This window comes from Salmo salar, chromosome 14 (assembly GCF_965601325.2).
Source record: "Salmo salar chromosome 14, fSalSal1, whole genome shotgun sequence".
In the NCBI taxonomy this organism is placed as follows: Eukaryota; Metazoa; Chordata; class Actinopteri; order Salmoniformes; family Salmonidae; genus Salmo; species Salmo salar.
Window position 1 is genome coordinate 28,824,334 of NC_138304.1, and position 20,511 is coordinate 28,844,844.

At 42.6% G+C, this 20,511-nt stretch overlaps 1 pseudogene; it reads right to left on the bottom strand.

Moving 5' to 3' along the window:
• Positions 1-1,395: 1,395 nt before the first annotated feature.
• Positions 1,396-16,132, bottom strand: LOC145860319 (uncharacterized; annotated as a pseudogene).
• Between the last annotated feature and the right edge of the window lie 4,379 nt (positions 16,133-20,511).

The following is a 20,511-nucleotide window of genomic DNA, read 5'->3' on the forward strand; positions in this document are numbered from 1 at the left end:
GTTCTCCATGGCGTCTCCAGCCTCTGTCATGTCTGTCACGTGCTCAGTGTGAACCTGCTTTCATCTGTGAAGAGCACAGGGAGCCAGTGGCAAATTTGCCAATCTTGGTGTTCTCTGGCAAATGTCAAACGTCCTGCACGGTGTTGGGCTGTAAGCACAACCCCCACCTGTGGACGTCGGGCCCTCATACCACCCTCATGGAGTCTGTTTCTGACCGTTTGAGCAGACACATGCACATTTGTGGCCTGCTGGAGGTCATTTTGCAGGGCTCTGGCAGTGCTCCTCCTGCTCCTCCTTGCACAAAGGCGGAGGTAGCGGTCCTGCTGCTGGGTTGTTGCCCTCCTACGGCCTCCTCCACGTCTCCTGATGTACTGGCCTGTCTCCTGGTAGCGCCTCCATGCTCTGGACACTACGCTGACAGACACAGCAAACCTTCTTGCCACAGCTCGCATTGATGTGCCATCCTGGATGAGCTGCACTACCTGAGCCACTTGTGTGGGTTGTAGACTCCGTCTCATGCTACCACTAGAGTGAAAGCACCGCCAGCATTCAAAAGTGACCAAAACATCAGCCAGGAAGTATAGGAACTGAGAAGTGGTCTGTGGTCTCCACCTGCAGAACCACTCCTTTATTGGGGGTGTCTTGCTTATTGCCTATAATTTCCACCTGTTGTCTATTCCATTTGCACAACAGCATGTGACATTTATTGTCAATCAGTGTTGCTTCCTAAGTGGACAGTTTGATTTCACAGAAGTGTGATTGACTTGGAGTTACATTATGTTGTTTAAGTGTTCCCTTTATTTTTTTGAGCAGTATATATATATATATTTAGCTAAACAGGTGGGGTCGCCACTGGAACCAAGATGTAAAAAGAACTGATGTTGGCACAAGATAGAGGGAAGTTGTAGCATAACTAATGAAATTACAGTTAATGAAAATGTACGTTTGAATTTATGCACGAGACAAAATTCACAAATTCTACAGCACAACAGCAAAGTCATGTCTCAAGTGTAAAATTAATAATGACTCAATAATCCATGCTTTCTGAGAACGCTATAAAGTTTGGAAGTTGTGGGCAGAGCTAGAAAGTTGGCTGTCAGAAGTACTGTATTACAATGTAAACTTACTTTTAATCCATCTGTCTGCATATTTCAAGACATGACAGACATAAGAGGGTGTAGTGAGATACCCAATGGGCTGGACGATTCTTTTCTCATCATTTATTTTGAAAAAACGTATAGTAAAAACTTGGAAGTCAATCAATCCGCCATCATTGACACAACCGAAAAATCGAATGATTTATTATTTAATATTTAAATTGCATGGGCGAGGACTGAGTCTGGGAAACTCTGGAGTCCGCCAAAGCAGAAGGTTTCAGAGATCCATCTGAGAGGTTCACTCTTCATCATGCTCTTTCTGTGATGGGAAAGAATTTGAGAATAGAGATAGACATCAGGGAGAGAAGACATTGGTAAGCACTGGTCAAGCTTTAGTAGTGTCGTGTCTTTGGCATCATTAAAAAACCTCTTACATCTAGACGTTCCGCTAGCGGAACACCGCTCCAATATCCAATGATAGGGCGTGGCGCGAAATACAAACTCCTCGAAAATCCGGAAACTTCAATTTTTCAAACATATGACTATTTCACACCATTTTAAAGACAAGACTCTCCTTTATCTAACCACACTGTCCGATAAAAAAAAAGGCTTTACAACGAAAGCAAAACATTAGATTATGTCAGGAGAGTACCCAGCCAGAAATAATCAGACACCCATTTTTCATAATGTCACAAAAACCAAAACCACAGCTAAATGCAGCACTAACCTTTGATGATCTTCATCAGATGACACTCCTATGACATTATGTTATACAATCCATGCATGTTGTGTTCAATCAAGTTCATATTTATATCAAAAATCAGCTTTTTACATTAGCATGTGACGTTCAGAACTAGCATTCCCACCGAACACTTCCGGTGAATTTACTAAATTACTCACGATAAACGTTCACAAAAAACTTAACAATTACTTTAAGAATTATAGATACAGAACTCCTTTATGCAATCGCGGTGTCCGATTTTAAAATAGCTTTTCGGTGAAAGCACATTTTGCAATATTCTGAGTAGATAGCCCAGCCATCACAGGCTAGCTATTTTGACAACCACAAAGTTTGGTACTCACCAAACTCAGATTTACTATAAGAAAAATTGGATTACCTTTGCTGTTCTTCGTCAGAATGCACTCCCAGGACTTCTACTTCAACAACAAATGTTGGTTTGGTTCCAAATAATCCATAGTTATATCCAAATAGCGGCGTTTTGTTCGTGCGTTCAAGACACTATCCGAAGGGTAACGAAAAATTTCAAAATATTCCATTACCGTACTTCGAAGCATGTCAAACGCTGTTTAAAATCAATTTTTATGCAATTTTTCTCGTAAAATAGCGATAATATTCCGCACGGGAGTCGTTGTTTTCGTTCAAAGACTGAAAATGTAAAATGGACTCTTCACATGCACGCGCGCACCCGTCTCATTGTTCTCAGATCGACCACTATCCAAATGCGCTAATGTTTTTCAGCCATGGACTGCAAAGTCATCATTCAACGTTCTGGCGCCTTCTGAGAGCCTATGGGAGCCTTAGAAAGTGTCACGTTACAGCAGAGATCCTCTGTTTTCAATAAAGAGGCTAAAGAAGGCCAAGAAATGGTCAGAGAGGGCACTTCCTGTTTGGAATCTTCTCAGGTTTTGGCCTGCCATATGAGTTCTGTTATACTCACAGACACCATTCAAACAGTTTTAGAAACTTTAGGGTGTTTTCTATCCAAATCAAACAATTATATGCATATTCTAGTTTCTGGGAAGGAGTAATAAACAGATTAAATCGGGTACGTTTTTTATCCGGCCGTGAAAATACTGCCCCCTATCCATAACAGGTTAAAGATGAAGACTGTTATTTTATCAAATCAATTCTCTGTAATTATTATTACTTGATTAAACCAATAATGTAAATGTAATTAACTAGGAAGTCAGGGCAGCACGGAAAATCTTCAGATTACAAAGTTATACTTTTCCGAATATAACTCTTCAGATATTTTAATATCTGATCAATTAGTTGTCTATTAATTAATTATTCTTTACCTCACGTCAGTCTCATCTGAACGTGGTAAGTTGGTTATCTTCACGAACCCAGCCTTTACTATAAATCATCCATAAACCAATTGGCTTAATCATTTATTTACAAACTAACTAAATAATCACAGAAATGCATAAACAAACAAACAGTAGATATTGGTTACTAACAGTGATAGGGAAGATTCCCTAGTGGACTAAACTGATATGATGGCTTGGTGGACAAAGGGAAGGGGGTGTGGACTGAGAAAGAGCGGGAAAGACTAAATGGATTCATTACACAGTGAAATGATAATCCTTTGCACATGAACGGCCGCTCATTCGAGAATAATTGCATGTACATATTTACGGTGTATGTCATTGTTGTCTTCTCTGATGGAATCCGGTCCATCTGCTGGAGAGTTCATCCGAGTCTCTCTCTCTCTTTCTGTTTCCCTGAAGATCAAAGTCTTTAATGGTTAGAGTGGATAATTCAGAGTACCACTCAGAAATGTTCTCATAGAATAGATGTTTCGGCGGTTGTCGGTATTCGCATCCCAGGTTTACATCATTTCTAGCTGCAGACTAGTAATTAGTATCTAAGATTTGCTCTTATTCTGTAGGGATCAATAGTCTCAGAGTTTACCAATTTCCAGGCATGTGGCCAATGCTCCACATGGTATGGTTTTCTTGTCTTGGTACTCAAACCTGTGCCACCTCAGCTTACACCGAGGTATGCGTGGTCTGAAGAGGATTTCCTCAGGAGGGGTTTTTATTCCTAATCATAGAAAAGGCGGCTCCATGACGCCAGATCATGTCTGTGCTCACGGGGGTGGGCCAATGACTTAGTTAAAGGGAATACAATTTTCTCACATTAAAGGTTTAACATCACATGATTTCACAAATAGTTAATCTTTACTCATTCATTTTGTCATGTCCTGACCAGCAGAGGGCGTAATTGTGTTAGTTTTGGTCAGGATGTGGCAGGGGGTTTGTGTGTGTTAAATGTTGTGTGGGTGATTGGACTCCCAATTGAAGGCAGGTGTGTTGAGTTGCCTTTGATTGGGAGTCCTATATAGTAGTGTGTGTTTTTCTTTGGGGTTGTGGGTAGTTGTTCTTGCATTGCGTTTTGTGTGCCTGCAAGACTGTTCCTGTCGTGAGTATCAGTTATTGTTGTTTCCCTGTGGATGCTTTACTTTTGTTTATTAAAAAACTATGAGTATCCACATTCCCACTGCGCCTTGGTCCATTTTTGAAGACAGCTGTGACACATTTTATACAAGAATTAGATGCAAACCCCATAATTGAGAAATGTACACATTCAGAGATATAGTTATGTGTGTGTCCTGTCCTCTCTGAGGTCACCAAATGAAACACACTCGTCATACCCGTCCCTTAAGTTTCCACGGACCCTTCCCACATTCAGAAAAGTGGACATATAGTTTAATTCTCCCATTTTGGGGATTTAGGAGTTTGGCTATGTGAAATCCCTTGTTCTCTCTCTGTATTCTCTCTTTCTGCATGGCCAGGGGGAGAGAGTCTCCGCCAGGAATTTATGACCTGAGATAACAGAACCTGGGTGTAAGAGAGAGTGAGAAGGGGAAGCCACGATCTACACCCAGAAAGGGCCACGTCATGACAGTAGATACAGTGGAAATCTAGCCTTTAGAGTTAAGACTGTACAGTGCCTTCAGAAAGTATTCTACATTTTCTTGTTTTACAGCCTGAATTTAAAATGGATGACGTTGAGATGTTTTGTCACTGGCCTTTATGCAATACCCCATAATGTCAAAGTGGAATTCTGTTTTTAGAAATTTCTACAAATTTATAAAAAATGAAAAGCTGAAATGTCTTTAGTCAATAGTTATTCAACTCCTTTGTTATGGCAAGCTTAAGTAAGTTCAGGAGTAAAAATGTGCTTAGCAGTTCACATAATAAGTTGCATGGACTCTGTGTGCAATAATAGTGTTTAACATAATTTTTTTATGACTACCTCATCTCTGTATCCCACACATACAATGATCTGTAAGGTCCCACAGTCGAGCAGTGAATTTCAAACACAGATTCAACCACAAAGGCCAGGGAGGTATTCCAATGGCTCTCAAAGAAGGGCACCTATTGGTAGACGGGTAAAAAAAAGAAGCAGACATTGAATATCCCTTTGAGCATGGTGAAGTTATTAATTCCACTTTGGAGGGTGTATCAATACACCCAGTCTCTACAACTCAGTTGCCGGAGAGGAAGGAGGCCAATGGTGACTTTAAAACAGTTACAGAGTTTAATGGCTGTGATAGGAGGGAGGGAACTGAGGATAGATCAACAACATTGTAGTTACTCCACAATACTACCTAGTTGACAGAGTAAAAAGAAGGAAGCCTGTACAGTACATCATCCAAATATTCCAAAACATGTATCCTGTTTGCAACAAGGCACTAAAGTAATACTGCAAAAAATGTGTCAAAGCAATGTACTTTTTGTCCTGAATACAAAGTGTTGTGTTTGGGACAAATCCAATACAACACATTACTGAGTACCACCCCACTTTTTCAAGCATAGTGGTGGCTGCATCATGTTATTGGTATGCTTGTAATTGTTAAGAGGAGGGAGTTTTTCAGGATAAAAAATAAACAGAATGGAGCTAAGCACAGGAAAATCATAGAGGAAAGCCTGCTTCAGTCTGCTTTCCAGCAGACACTGGGATATGAATTCACCCTTGAGCAGGAAAATAACCTAAAACACAACATTTACGTCATTTAGCAGACGCTCTTATCCAGAGCGACTTACAGTAGTGAATGCATACATTTCATTCCATGGATTTTTTTTGTACTGGCCCCCGTGGGAATCAAACCCACAACCCTGGTGTTGCACACACCATGCTGGCGTTGCAAACACCATGCTCTACCAACTGAGCCACAGGGAAGACCTCAAGGCCAAATCTACACTGTAGTTGCTTACCAAGAAGACAGTGAATGTTCTTGAGTGGCCGAGTTTTGACTTAAATCTAATTGAAAATCTATAGCAAGAACTGAAAATGTTTGTCTAGCAATGACCAACAACCAATTTGACAGAGCTTGACATTTTTTAAGAATAATGGGCAAATGTGGCACAATCCAGGTGTGGAAAGCTCTTAGAGACTTACCCAGAAAGACTCACAGCTGATCGCTGCCAAAGGTGCCTCTACAACGTATTGACTCAGGGGTGTGAATACTTATGTAAATGAGATATTTCTGTATTGTCACATCCTGACCAGCAGAGGGCGTAATTGTATTAGTTTTGGTCAGGGCGTGGCAGAGTTTTGTTTTTCTATGTTTAGTTAATTGAGGTTGGACTCCCAATTGAAGGCAGGTGTGTTGAGTTGCCTTTGATTGGGAGTCCTATATAGTAGTGTGTGTTTTTCTTTGGGGTTGTGGGTAATTGTTTCTTGTTTAGTGTGTTTGCACCTGACAGGACTGTTGGCTGTCGGTTTTCTTGTTTTGTCAACCTGTTATGGCTAGGGGGCAGTATTTTCACGTCCGGAAAAAAAACGTACCCAATTTAATCTGATTATTACTCCTGCCCAGAAACTAGAATATGCATATAATTATTAGCTTTGGATAGAAAACACTCCAAAGTTTCTAAAACTGTTTGAATGGTGTCTGTGAGTATAACAGAACTCATTTGGCAGGCCAAAACCTGAGAAGATTCTGTACAGGAAGTACCCTGTCTGACCATTTCTTGGCCTTCTTGATTATCTCTATCCAATACAGGGGATCTCTGCTGTTACGTGACACTTCCTACGGCTCCCATGGGCTCTCAGAAGGCGGCAAAAAGCTGAATGATATCGAGGCAGCCCCTGGCTGAAAAACAGTAGCGCGTTTGGATAGTGGCTGGTCACAGTACTATGAGACTCAGGCTCTTGCACGAGGGGATCCCATGCTTTTATTTTATCTCTCTTTTGTACGTAAACACGCTTTCCCTGTCGGAATATTGTTGCTTTTTTACGAGAAAAATTGCATAAAAATTGATTTTAAACAGCGGTTGACATGCTTCGAAGTACGGTAATGGAATATTTAGAATTTTTTTGTCACGAAATGCGTCGTGCTCGTGACCCTTATTTACACTTCGGAAAGTGTCTTGAACGCACGAACAAAACGCCGCTAATTGGATATAATCAATGGATTATTTTGAACCAAACCAACGTTTGTTATTGAAGTAGCAGTCCTGGGAGTGCATTCTGATGAAGAACACCAAAGGTAATCAAACTTTTCTAATAGTAAATCGGAGTTTGGTGAGGGCTAAACTTGGTGGGTGTCTAAATAGCTAGCCGTGATGGCTGGGCTATCTACTCAGAATATTGCAAAATGTGCTTTCACCGAAAAGCTATTTTAAAATCGGACACCTCGATTGCACAAAGGAGTTCGGTATCTATAATTCTTAAAATAATTGTTGTTTTTTGTGAACGTTTATCGTGAGTAATTTAGTAAATTCACCGGAGGTTTGCGGGGGGTATGCTAGTTCTGAACGTCACATGCTAATGTAAAAAGCTGGTTTTTGATATAAATATGAACTTGATTGAACAAAACATGCATGTATTGTATAACATAATGTCCTAGGTGTGTCATCTGATGAAGATCATCAAAGGTTAGTGCTGCATTTAGTTGTGGTTTTGTTTTTTGTGACATTATATGCTAGCTTGAAAAATGGGTGTCTGACTATTTCTGGCTGGGTACTCTGCTGACATAATCTAATGTTTTGCTTTCGCTGTAAAGCCTTTTTGAAATCAGACAGTGTGGTTAGATAAAGGAGAGTCTTGTCTTTAAAATGCTGTAAAATAGTCATATGTTTGAAAAATTGAAGTTTTTGTATTTTTGAGGAATTTGTAATTCGCGCAACGCCTATCATTGGATATTGGAGCAGGTGTTCCGCTAGCGGAACGTCTAGATGTAAGAGGTTATTAACCACTCTAGGGTCGGCGGGACAAAATCGTCCCACCTACTCAACAGCCAGTTGAATCCCGTGGCGCGTTATTCAAATACCTTAGAAATGCTATTACTTCAATTTCTCAAACATATGACTATTTTACACCATTTTCAAGACAAGACTCTCGTTAATCTAACCACACTGTCCGATTTCAAAAAGGCTTTACAACGAAAGCAAAACATTAGATTATGTCAGCAGAGTACCCAGCCACAAATAATCAGACACCCATTTTTCAAGCTAGCATATAATGTCACATAAACCCAAACCACAGCTAAATGCAGCACTAACCTTTGATGATCTTCATCAGATGACAACCCTAGGACATTATGTTATTGTCACGGTTGTCGTCGGTTAAGGACCAAAATGCCCCAGGTATGTGTAAACTCATCTTCTTTATTATATGGAAAGAAGGAAAACCCAAAATAAACACTAATACAAACGAATCACACCGACAACAAACAGTCCTGTAAGGCATGATGCTATACACGGAACAACTTTTGTTACAGAACCACCCACCACCAAAGGACCAAGCAGCAGAAGAGGAGGAAGCCACAGGAGAAAAAAGGGAGGAATGGACATGGGAGGACGTCCTGAACGGCAAGGGAGCCTACACCTGGGAAGAGATCCTGGCCGGAAGGGATCGCCTCCCATGGGAACAGGTGGAGGCACTCAGGAGAGTGGAGGCAGCTGGACAGAGGAACCAACGGGAACGTTATGCTGGAACACGGTTGGGTAGGAAACCAGAGAGGCACCCCCAATAATTTTTTTGGGGGGGCACACGGGTAGCTCGGCCAGGCCAGGGAAGAGCCGTAAGCCAGCTACCCGTGACTACAGGGAGGTGCGTATGAGGTGGAGGGCGCCATGTTACGCTGCGGTACGCACCATCTCGCCTATACGGACGCACAGCCCAGTCCGCCCAGTACCAGCGCCCCGCAGGTGCCAGGGCAAGGTGAGCATCGAGCCGGAAGGGGTGATGCCAACCCTGCACTCAAGACCGCCAGTGCGCCCTTTCGGTCCGGTGTTTCCCGCTAGACGCACTAGCATGGAGGTGCGTGTCTCCAGGCTGGCACGTCCAGTACCAGCCCCACGCATCAGGAGTCTAGTGCGTCAGCCCAGCCTCGCCAGTCAAGAGTCACCAGAGCTGCCCACCAGTCGTAAGTCACCAGAGCTGCCCGCCAGTCGTAAGTCGCCAGAGCTGCCCGCCACTCGTAAGTCGCCAGAGCTGCCCGCCAGTCGTAAGTCGCCAGAGCTGCCCGCCAGTCGTAAGTCGCCAGAGCTGCCCGCCAGTCGTAAGTCGCCAGAGCTGCCCGCCAGTCGTAAGTCGCCAGAGCTGCCCGCCAGTCAAGAGTCGCCAGAGCTGCCCGCCAGTCGTAAGTCGCCAGAGCCGCCCGCTAGTCAGGAGCCGCCAGAGCCGCCCGCTAGTCAGGAGCCGCCAGAGGGGCCCGGCTGCCCGGAGCTGCCAGAGTGGCCCGGCTGCCCGGAGCTGCCAGAGTGGCCCGGCTGCCCGGAACTGCCAGAGTGGCCAGACTGCCCGGAACTGCCAGAGTGGCCAGACTGCCCGGAACTGCCAGAGTGGCCAGACTGCCCGGAACTGCCAGAGTGGCCAGACTGCCCGGAACTGCCAGAGTGGCCAGACTGCCCGGAACTGCCAGAGTGGCCAGACTGCCCGGAACTGCCCTCCTGCCCTCCGGTCCAGCCCGAGTGGCCCTCCTGTCCTCCGGCCCAGCCCGAGTGGCCCGAGTAGCCCTCCGGCCCAGCCCGAGTGGCCCTCCTGCCCTCCGGCCCAGCCCGAGTGGCCCGCATGTCTTCCGACCCAGCCCGAGTGGCCCGTCTGCCCGGCGCAGCTATCGGCGCCACCAAAGTGGGCGACGCCGAAGGTGGAGCGAGGTCCACGTCCTGCACCTGAGCCACCTCCAGGATAGGTGGGTTGGGGAGGGAGGGTGTAGCACAGTGCCGTCGGTGACGGCAGCCACCCTCCCTTCCCTCCCTTATTGTTTAGGGGTTAGTGTTTATGGGTTTTTTGTTGGTGTTTTTTGTTGGTAGGTGCATTCCGGGGTCTGCACCTTGAGGGGGGGGGGGGGGTACTGTCACATCCTGACCAGCAGATGGAGCTATTGTATTAGTTTTGGGGTCAGGACGTGGCAGTTTTTGTGTATGTGAATGATTGTGTTGTTGATTGGGACTTCCAATTGAAGGCAGGTGTGTTGAGTTGCCTTTGATTGGAAGTCCTATATAGGTATGTGTGTTTTTCTTTGGGGTTGTGGGTGGTTGTTTTTGCACTGCGTTTAATAGCCTGCAGAACTGTTGCTGTTGTCACCTTTATTGTTTTGTCAAGTGGATGCTTTACTCCTTTTTTTAAATTAAATATGAGTATTCACATACCTGCTGCGCCTTGGTCTTCTCTCCATGACAACTTTTGTTACAGTTATACAATACATGCATGTTTTGTTCAATCAAGTTCATATTTATATCAGAAAACAGCTTTTTACATTAGCATGTGACGTTCAGAACTAGCATACCCCCCGCAAACCTCCGGTGAATTTATTAAATTACTCACGATAAACGTTCACAAAAAACATAACCACTATTTTAAGAATTATAGATACAGAACTCCTCTATGCACTCGCTATGTCAGATTTTAAAATAGCTTTTCGGTGAAAGCACATTTTGCAATATTCTCAGTAGATAGCCCGGCATCACAGGGATAGCTATTTAGACACCCACCAAGTTTAGCACTCACCAAAATCAGATTTACTATAAGAAAAATGTTATTACCTTTGGTGTTCTTCGTCAGAATGCACTCCCAGGACTTCTACTTCAATAACAAATGTTGGTTTGGTTCAAAATAATTCATAGTTATATCCAAATATCCTCTGTTTTGTTCGTGCGTTCAAGACACTATCCGAATGGTAAAGAAGGGTGACGAGCACGACGCATTCGTGACCAAAAAATTCTAAATATTCCATTACCGTACTTCGAAGCATGTCAACCGCTGTTTAAAATCAATTTTTATGCCATTTTTCTCGTAAAAAAGCGATAATATTCCGACCGGGAAAGCGTGTTTAGGTTCAAAGACGAAAGAAAATAAAACATGGGGTCGACTCGTGCATGCGCCTCAGCCCATTGTCCTCTGATAGAGCACTTGCCAAAAGCGCTAATGTTTTTCAGCCAGTGGCTGGAATTACATCATTCAGCTTTTTCCCGCCTTCTGAGAGCCTATGGGAGCCGTAGGAAGTGTCACGTTACAGCAAAGATCCACAGTCTTCAATAAACAGAGTCAAGAAGCTCAAGGAATGGTCAGAGAGGGCACTTCCTGTACAGAATCTTCTCAGGTTTTTGCCTGCCATATGAGTTCTGTTATACTCACAGACACCATTCAAACAGTTTTAGAAACTTTAGGGTGTTTTCTATCCAAAGTCAATAATTATATGCATATTCTAGTTTCTGGGCAGTAGTAATAACCAGATTAAATCGGGTACGTTTTTTTATCCGGCCGTGTAAATACTGCCCCCTACCCCCAACAGGTTAACCTCTCTAGGGTAGGTGGGACGAAATCGTCCCACCTACTCAACAGCTAGTGGAATCCCGTGGCGCGTTATTCAAATACCTTAGAAATGCTATTGCTTCAATTTCTCAAACATATGACTATTTTACACCATTTTAAAGACAAGACTCTCGTTAATCTAACCACACTGTCCGATTTCAAAAAGGCTTTACAACGAAAGCAAAACATTAGATTATGTCAGCAGAGTACCCAGCCAGAAATAGTCAGACACCCATTTTTCAAGCTAGCATATAATGTCACATAAACCCAAACCACAGCTAAATGCAGCACTAACCTTTGATGATCTTCATCAGATGACAATCCTAGGACATTATGTTATACAATACATGCATGTTTTGTTCAATCAAGTTCATATTTATATCAAAAACCAGCTTTTTACATTAGCATGTGACGTTCAGAACTAGCATACCCACCGCAAACTTCCGGTGAATTTACTAAATTACTCACGATAAACGTTCACAAAAAACATAACAATTATTTTAAGAATTATAGATACAGAACTCCTATCGCTATGTCCGATTTTAAAATAGCTTTTCGGTGAAAGCACATTTTGCAATATTCTGAGTAGATAGCCCAGCCATCACGGGCTAGCTATTTAGACACCCACCAAGTTTAGCCCTCACCAAAGTCAGATTTACTATAAGAAAAATTGGATTACCTTTGCTGTTCTTCGTCAGAATGCACTCCCAGGACTTCTACTTCAATAACAAATGTTGGTTTGGTTCAAAATAATCCATAGTTATGTTGAAATATCCTCTGTTTTGTTCATGCGTTCAAGACACTATCCGAAGGGTGACGAAGGGTGACGCGCCCGACGCGTTTCATGACAAAAAAATTCTAAATATTCCATTACCGTACTTCGAAGCATGTCAACCGCTGTTTAAAATCAATTTTTATGCGATTATGCGAGATCTACTAATTATATGCATATTCTAGTTTCTGGGCAGGAGTAATAACCAGATTAAATCGGGTACGTTTTTTATCCAGCCGTGAAAATACTGCCCCCTATCCCTAACAGGTTTTAATATATAATTTTTATTGGCCAGTCTGAGATATGGCTTTTTCTTTGCAACTCTGCCTAGAAGGCCAGCATCCCTTCACTGTTGATGTTGAGACCGGTGTTTTGCGGGTACTATTTAATGAAGCTGCCGGTTGAGGACCTGTGAGGCGTCTGCTTCTCAAACTAGACACTCTAATGTACTTGTCCTCTTGCTTAATTTTGCACCAGGGCCTCCCACTCCTATTCTGGTTAGAGACAGTTTATGCTGTCTGTGAAGGGAGTAGTACACAGCGTTGTCCGAGATCTTCAGTTTCTTGGCAATTTCTCACATGGAATAGCCTTCATTTCTTTCAGAAGATAGTTCTTTGTTTCTGGCCATTTTGAGCCTGTAATCGAACCCACAAATGGTGATGCTCCAGATACTCAACTAGTCTAAATGCCAGTTTTATTGCTTCTTTAATCAGAACAACAGTTTTCAGCTGTACTAACATAATTACAAAAGGGATTTCTAATGATCAATTAGCCTTTTAAAATGATAAACTTGGATTAGCTAACACACAGTGCCATTGGAACAAAGGAGTGATGGTTGCTGATAATGGGCCTCTGTACGCCTATGTAGATACTCCATAAAAAAATCAGCCGTTTCCAGCTACAATAGTCATTTACAACATTAACAATGTCTACACTGTATTTCTGATCAATTTGATGTTATTTTAATGGACAAACAATGTGCTTTTCTTTCAAAAACTAGGACATTTCTAAGTGACCCCAAACTTTTGAACAGTAGTGTAGTTTCAACTTATTTATCTCTCACCTTTGTCTCCTCCTGCAGTTGTCTTTTGATGTCCTCAATCTGATGAGTGTAGGACACCTTCACTCTACTCAGCTGAGATACAAGGGAGTCCTTTTCCATAAGCTGACTGGAAAGCTGTCCTAGCGAAGTAAATTACGAAATTGTTAAGAACAATTTCACTGGCTTGATCAGTGTGGAGGAAGGAATGATTTACTAATATTGGTGATCATTTATCATAAGAGATAAGAAACTTACCATTCTCTGTCTGCAGCCTAGCTTTACACATGCTGAAGTCATTGATGCTGCGCATGCCCTCCTCATACTTTGCCCAGTATTCAATCATCTGATCTTCCCAGGTCCTGCTTGCCTTCTCTAAATTGGTCTGAAATGAAGAGCATGATATAAAGACAAATGTGAGTTTTTAAATAATCCATCATGCATCACATTTGATGAGAAACAAAAAGACCAGATCATGAAATGGAGTCATACGTTGGACTTCACAATATGTTCCATGTTGTAGACCACATCATCAAGCTCTAGCCTGAGCTCACTCTGCTTCTTTTCCACTTTCTGCTTCTCCCTCTGCAAGTTGTCTATCTGCTTCCCTAGGTCGCCCACACTGTCAGCTTGTTTTTTCTTGAGTGTGGCAGCTATAGCCTCGTGCTACAGAGTGGCCTCTTCAAGGTCTATGCGGAGCTTCAGGAACTCAGTATCCCTCTTCTTGTTCATCTCAATCTGGACAGATGTGGCTCCATCAGCCTCCTCCAGCCTCTCACTGATCTCCTCCAGCTCTCTAGCCAAGTCTGCTCTTTGCTTCTCCACCTTGGCTTGGGCAGCTCTTTCTGCCTCCAGCGCTTCCTCTAGCTCCTCAATTTGAGCCTAGCATGGGGAAATAGATTGAAAGATTGTGAGGAGGTTTGAATATTCTTCTTCTTTTAAGTCGAAATAATGTGTATTTTCATTAAATACCATAGTTGCACATTCAATTACACATGATCAGTTACCTGAAGCTCCTTTCATTTCTTCTGAAGCTGAATGCTACCTGCTTGTTCATCTTCGATTTTATTGTTAAGCTGGCTGACTTCAAATTCTTTACTGTGGACAAAGGCACATTTGTTTAGAGTGAATTAACATTTTAGCTCCAAATAAAGGCTTGATTGAAAAAAAAAATATATATAAATATATACAATTCACTTACTTCTTAAGACGTTTCTCTAGCTGTTGTTTATCGTTCTCCAGGTCTATTAGGCTCTCCTGGGTCAACTTCAAGTCTCTCTCCAGCTTCCTCTTGGCTCTTTCAAGATCCATACAGACCTTCTTCTCTTGCTCCAGAGAACCTTCAAGCTGAGGACCATCATCACAAAACACAAGACTGTTTTATCCATTCGATTTCTGATGGCTACATGAATTATGTATTTTTATAATTTTTTGCTCACAACACAACGTCAAGTACTCACATCGTCAACTTGTTGCTCCAGCTTAGCCTTTGCCTTGGTTAGAGTGTTGACTTTGTCCTCCTCGCTTTGCAGGTCATCCAGCTTTTGCTGATGAGATTCCTGGAGAGCTTTCTTCTCCTTGGTTAGATTGGCAATGATTCCATTTGGCTCAAAAGGCGTTGGCTCGAAAGGGCTGGGTTTGATGAATAAACAAGTTGTGAGTGTGTCGAGGCTTGGCCCCCCACTGGCCAATCAGAACGTGCTCCGTGGCAAAATATGTGGTTGCTTCAAGTTGTATATTTACGGTCTTTTTTGTATTACCTTGGAATCAACTCCAATTCCAATGTTAGTCTGTTATAGTTTGTTAAATGTCTTACAGAAACAAAATAACAAAATGTAGACCTATCTTTGCTAAATACATTAACTTGAACCCAGAGGCGGTCAGTGCCATTTAAGATTAGGGAGGATGATAATTTTTGCTATGAACATGGCCTTATTTCTATTACAGCATATTGGATGACTGTCATTAATATTTCATTCACCCAGCTCAATGTATCATCGATAGGTTTAGGCTACCACATGATATTTGAATTTTACAACCTAAGTCAGGTCCTGGGAGGATTCAAGTAGAGAATTTTTTTGTAATGAAGGTGACAGACAGCGACACATTCAATACCGCCTTACACACTCTTGCCTGCATCTAGCTGATCTAGGGTGTAATAAGGTATGTTTATCCGCTCACCATTATACTGCTCCAAAATAGGCCTATGTTTAATTAATAAAATCAGAACTATCTTACAGATCAGATCGCATTCACACATCTCCAAAAGTTGCATTGCAAGCGCGCCATGGACGTTGTCACCATAAAACCAGGAAGGTGAATCATTCTAATAACTTTGGTTGTAATAAAATGTAACGAAAAATAAGCAAACCGTTTTTTTTTTAACAACAACATAATAAATAAATGTAAAATGTACGATATCATGAAATAGCCAGGATATAAAATGCACACATTGCTGTTGAACCAGCCTTCGTTATAGTAGCCCTAAGGGAGGGCTTGAGTTTTGAACATATTGGAACACATCTGGACTCTCCGCGACCATCACAGCCACGCAGGCAAAGGAGACCTCTGGGTCGCTTCAGAGACTTTGTTTGTTCCCTCGGGGACGAGGAACTTTGTGGTGGGGGGGCTGTGTGGCGACCCGCTATGTGTTATGCTGTTCATTGGTTGTGTTGTACTTAGCAGTACCCAGTGTTCGCAGGGTCCGTCATGCCAGTCAACCTGCTATCTGCCAACCACGGGAATAGCCATTGTTCTCTCTCTTACGTCAGGTCTTAACAGGAGATGGTCACGGTTGTTTTATACGGGTATCCTTGATTTATTTGGCGTGGGCTAGGGCCAAACAGTAGCCTGTGTTATGTTGGGTTAATAAACCGGGAATTTGGTAACTGAATCCTCTGTCTGGGCAATTATTCATTTATGATCTAGCCAGGTCATTACAATACGAAACGGAAAACAAGCAGTTTTTACAGGTTACATATCACTTCTAAATACAAGGTTCACCGGTATTCAAAGAGGTTCTCATCTCTCGTTTCATGATGAGCATGGACATGTAGCTTACATCAAGGAGGGGGTTTCTCGCACATCCAAACAGGGACCTGCATGGATAAAAGAATATGGGTCTGCCTACAATGCATAGATTAAAAAGGAATGTCAGCTCAGTGTTTTACTCCTCACAAACTTTATATTTTAATAAAGCTTTTTATATTTCTAATTACGAAGTATACAGACACCAAAACCATATTAGGCCACTCGAATTCCATGCGTCACGGCTGGATAGGCAGCGTTTTCGCGGTCAAAATTCATGCCATAACCAACTGCGTTACGGCTAAAACCAGCTTTAGGTTGGTCTTAAAAATCCCTATCAGCACTGCCTGAAATTAGCACTTTGGTTCAAGTTTTTAAGGACACACCTCAAATATATATGGAGTGCAATAGAGATCTGCTGCATCATCTGTGGATCTGTTGGGGCGGTATGCAAGTTGAAGTCGGTCCAGGGTTTCTGGGATAATGGTGTTGATGTCAGCCATGACCAGCCTTTCAAAGCATTTCTTGGCTACAGATGTGAGTGCTACGGGGCGCTAGTCATTTGGACAGGCTACTTTGGCATTCTTGGGCACAGGGACTATGGTGATCTGCTTGAAACATTTAGGTACTAAAGTCTGGGTCAGGGAGAGGTTGAAAATGTCAGTGAAGATGTAACGTCTGCTTCCAACTCTCACTCTCAAACACGTAGATCCCCTGAACACAGCTCACTTTCCAGCCCACTTTCCAGCTCACACTGTCAAACACATAGAGCCCCTGAACACAGCTCACTCTCCAGATCCAAATCACCTCAATTCTGATCACCTGTTCACACACCTGTATGTCATTTACACACACTATTTAGTTCAGTTCTTTGCACTCCATCATTGTGAGGTATTGTTTGTTTTGATACACTTTTCTATTCGGAGCTCTGTTTTTTTCCCGTATTAGTCCTCCTGTGTACAGTAGTTTTGGCCATCCTCACTAATGATGCCTTTTTGCCTACAGTGGCTTGCGAAAGTATTCATCCCCTTGGCATTTTTTCTATTTTGTACATTATGCCTTGAACCTGGAATTAAAATTGATTTTGGGGGGGGTTGTATCATTTGATTTACACAACATGCCTACCACTTTGAAGATGCAAAATAGTTTTTATTGTGAAACATACAAGAAATAAGACAAAAAACAGAAAACTTGAGCGTGCATAACTATTCACCCCCCCAAAGTCCATACTTTGTAGAGCCACCTTTTGCAGCAATTACAGCTGCAAGTCTTTGGGGTATGCCTTTATAAGTTCTCTGCTGCCAATGACTGGAACGAACTACAAAAATCTCTGAAACTGGAAACACTTATCTCCCTCAATAGCTTTAAGCACCAGCTGTCAGAGCAGCTCACAGATCACTGCACCTGTACATAGCCCATCTATAATTTAGCCCAAACAACTACCTCTTCCCCTACTGTATTTATTTATTTATTTTGCTCCTTGCACCCCATTATTTTGATTTCTACTTTGCACTTTCTTCCACTACAAATCTACTATTCCAGTGTTTTACTTGCTATATTGTATTTACTTTGCCACCATGGCCTTTTTTGCCTTTGCCTCCCTTATCTCACCTCATTTGCTCACATTATTTTTTTACTGTATTATTGACTGTATGTTTGTTTTACTCCATGTGTAACTCTATGTTGTTGTTGTGTCGAACTGCTTTGCTTTATCTTGGCCAGGTCGCAATTGTAAATGAGAACTTGGTTAAATAAAGGTAAAATAAAAATAAAAAATTCAAAATAAGCTTGGCACATCTAGCCACTGGTATTTTTGCCCATTCTTCAAAGCAAAACTGCTCCAACTCCTTCAAGTTGGACGGGTTCCGCTGGTGTACAGCAATCTTTAAGTTATACCACATATTCTCAATTGGATTGAAGTCTGTGCTTTCACTAGGCTATTTCAAGACATTTAAATGTTTCCCCTTAAACCACTCGAGTGTTGCTTTAGCAGTATACTTAGGGTCATTGTCCTACTGGAAGGTGAACCTCCGTACCAGTCTCAAGTCTCTGGAAGACTAAAACAGGTTTCCCTCAATTTCCCTGTAATTAGCGCCATCCATCATTCCATCAATTCTGACCAGTTTCCCAGTCCCTGCCGATGAAAAACATCGTGGGGATGCATGAAGCATATGTTTGGGGAGTCTCCCACATGCCTTTTTGCGAGCACCAAACATGTTTGCTTATTTTTTTGTGTCCTCTCTTCCGTAAAGCCCAGCTCTGTGGAGTGTACGGCTTAAAGTGGAGAGATACTCCAATCTCTGCTGTGGAGATTTGCAGCTAACTGAGGGTTATCTTTGGTATTTTTGTTGCCTCTCTGATTAATACCCTCCTTGCCTGGTCCACGAGTTTTGTTGGGCGACCCTCTCTTGGCAGGTTTGTTGTGGTGCCCTATTCTTAAAATGTTTTATTAATGGTTTTATTGGTGCTCCGTGGGATGTTCAAAGTTTCAGATATTTTTTTATAACCCAACCCTGATCTGTACTTCTCCACAACTTTGTCCCTGACCTGTTTGGAGAGTTCCTTGGTCTTCATGGTGCCGCATGCTTGGTGGTGCCCCTTGCTTAGTGGTGTTGCAGACTCTGGGGCCTTTCAGAACAGGTGTATTTATACTGAGATCATGTGACAGATCATGTGACACTTAGATTGCACACAGGTAGACTTTATTTAACTAATTATGTGACTTCTGAAGATAATTGGTTGCACCAGATCTTATTTAGGGGCTTCATAGCAAAGGGGTTGAATACATATGCATGCACATATGCATTCTGTTTTTTTTTAATACATTTTTGAAACAAGTTATTTTTTTCATTTCACTTCACCAATTTGGACTATTTTGTGTATGTCCATTACGTGAAATCCAAACAAAAATCAATTTAAATTACAGGTTGTATTGCAACAAAATAGGAAAAACGCCAAGGGGGGTGAATCCTTTTGTAAGGTACTGTATTCACTGCCTGTACTTTTGCCTATCGGATTTCCTGTCTTCAACCTCGTGCCTGATCTCCCGGACTACGTCATTAGCCTTCTCCCTGCCTGTACTGTTGCCTTTTCTGACCCCCTGTGTATGACTTTCTGCCTGCCCCTGGACTCAGCTACCTGCCCCCTCCTGTGGTCCTTTACAAATAAATCCCTGCTGTGCCCTGCGCTTGAAACCAGCTGTCTGTCTCCCATTGTATTCATTATAGAATACACTTGCCAGCTGGTCAGCGCATGCTCTGAGTATGTGTCCTGGTAATCCATCTGGCCCTGCGGCCTTGTGAATGTTAACCTGTTTGAAGGTCTTACTCACATTGGCTACAGAGAGCATGATCACAGTCATCCAGAACAGCTGGTGCTCTTATGCATGGTTCAGTGTTGCTTGCCTCAAAGCGAGCGTAGAAGGAATTTAGCTTGTCTGGTAGGCTCGCGTCACTGGGCAGCTTGTGGCTGGGTTTCCCTTTCTAATCTGTGATAGTTTGCAAACCCTGGCACATCTTACAAGCGTTAGAGCCGGAGTAGTAGGATTCCATCTTAGTCCTGTATTGACGCTTTGCCTGTCTGATGGTTCATCAGAGGGCATAGCAGAATTTCTTATAAGCGTCCGGATTAGTGTCCCGCTCCTTGAAAGTGGCAGCTCTAGCCTTTAGCTCAGTGTGGATGTTATCTGTAATCTATGGCTTCTGGTTGGGATATGTATGCACGTTCACTGTGGGGACGACATCGTCGATGAACTTATTAATGAAGCCAGTGGTAAACTCAATGCCATCTGATGAATCCTGGAACATATTCCAGTCTGTGCTAGCGAAACAGTCCTGTAGCTTAGCATCTGCTTCATCAGACCACTTCAGTGTTGAGCACTTCACTAGTGTTTCCTGTTTGAGTTTTTGCTTGTGATCAGGAATTAGGAGGATAAAGTTATGGTCAGATTTACCAAATGGAGGGTGAAGCTGATCTAGAGTTTTTACGCTTCTAGTGGCACAGGTGACATGCTGATAGAAATGGTAAGACAGATTTCAGTTTTCCTGCATTAACATCATCGGTC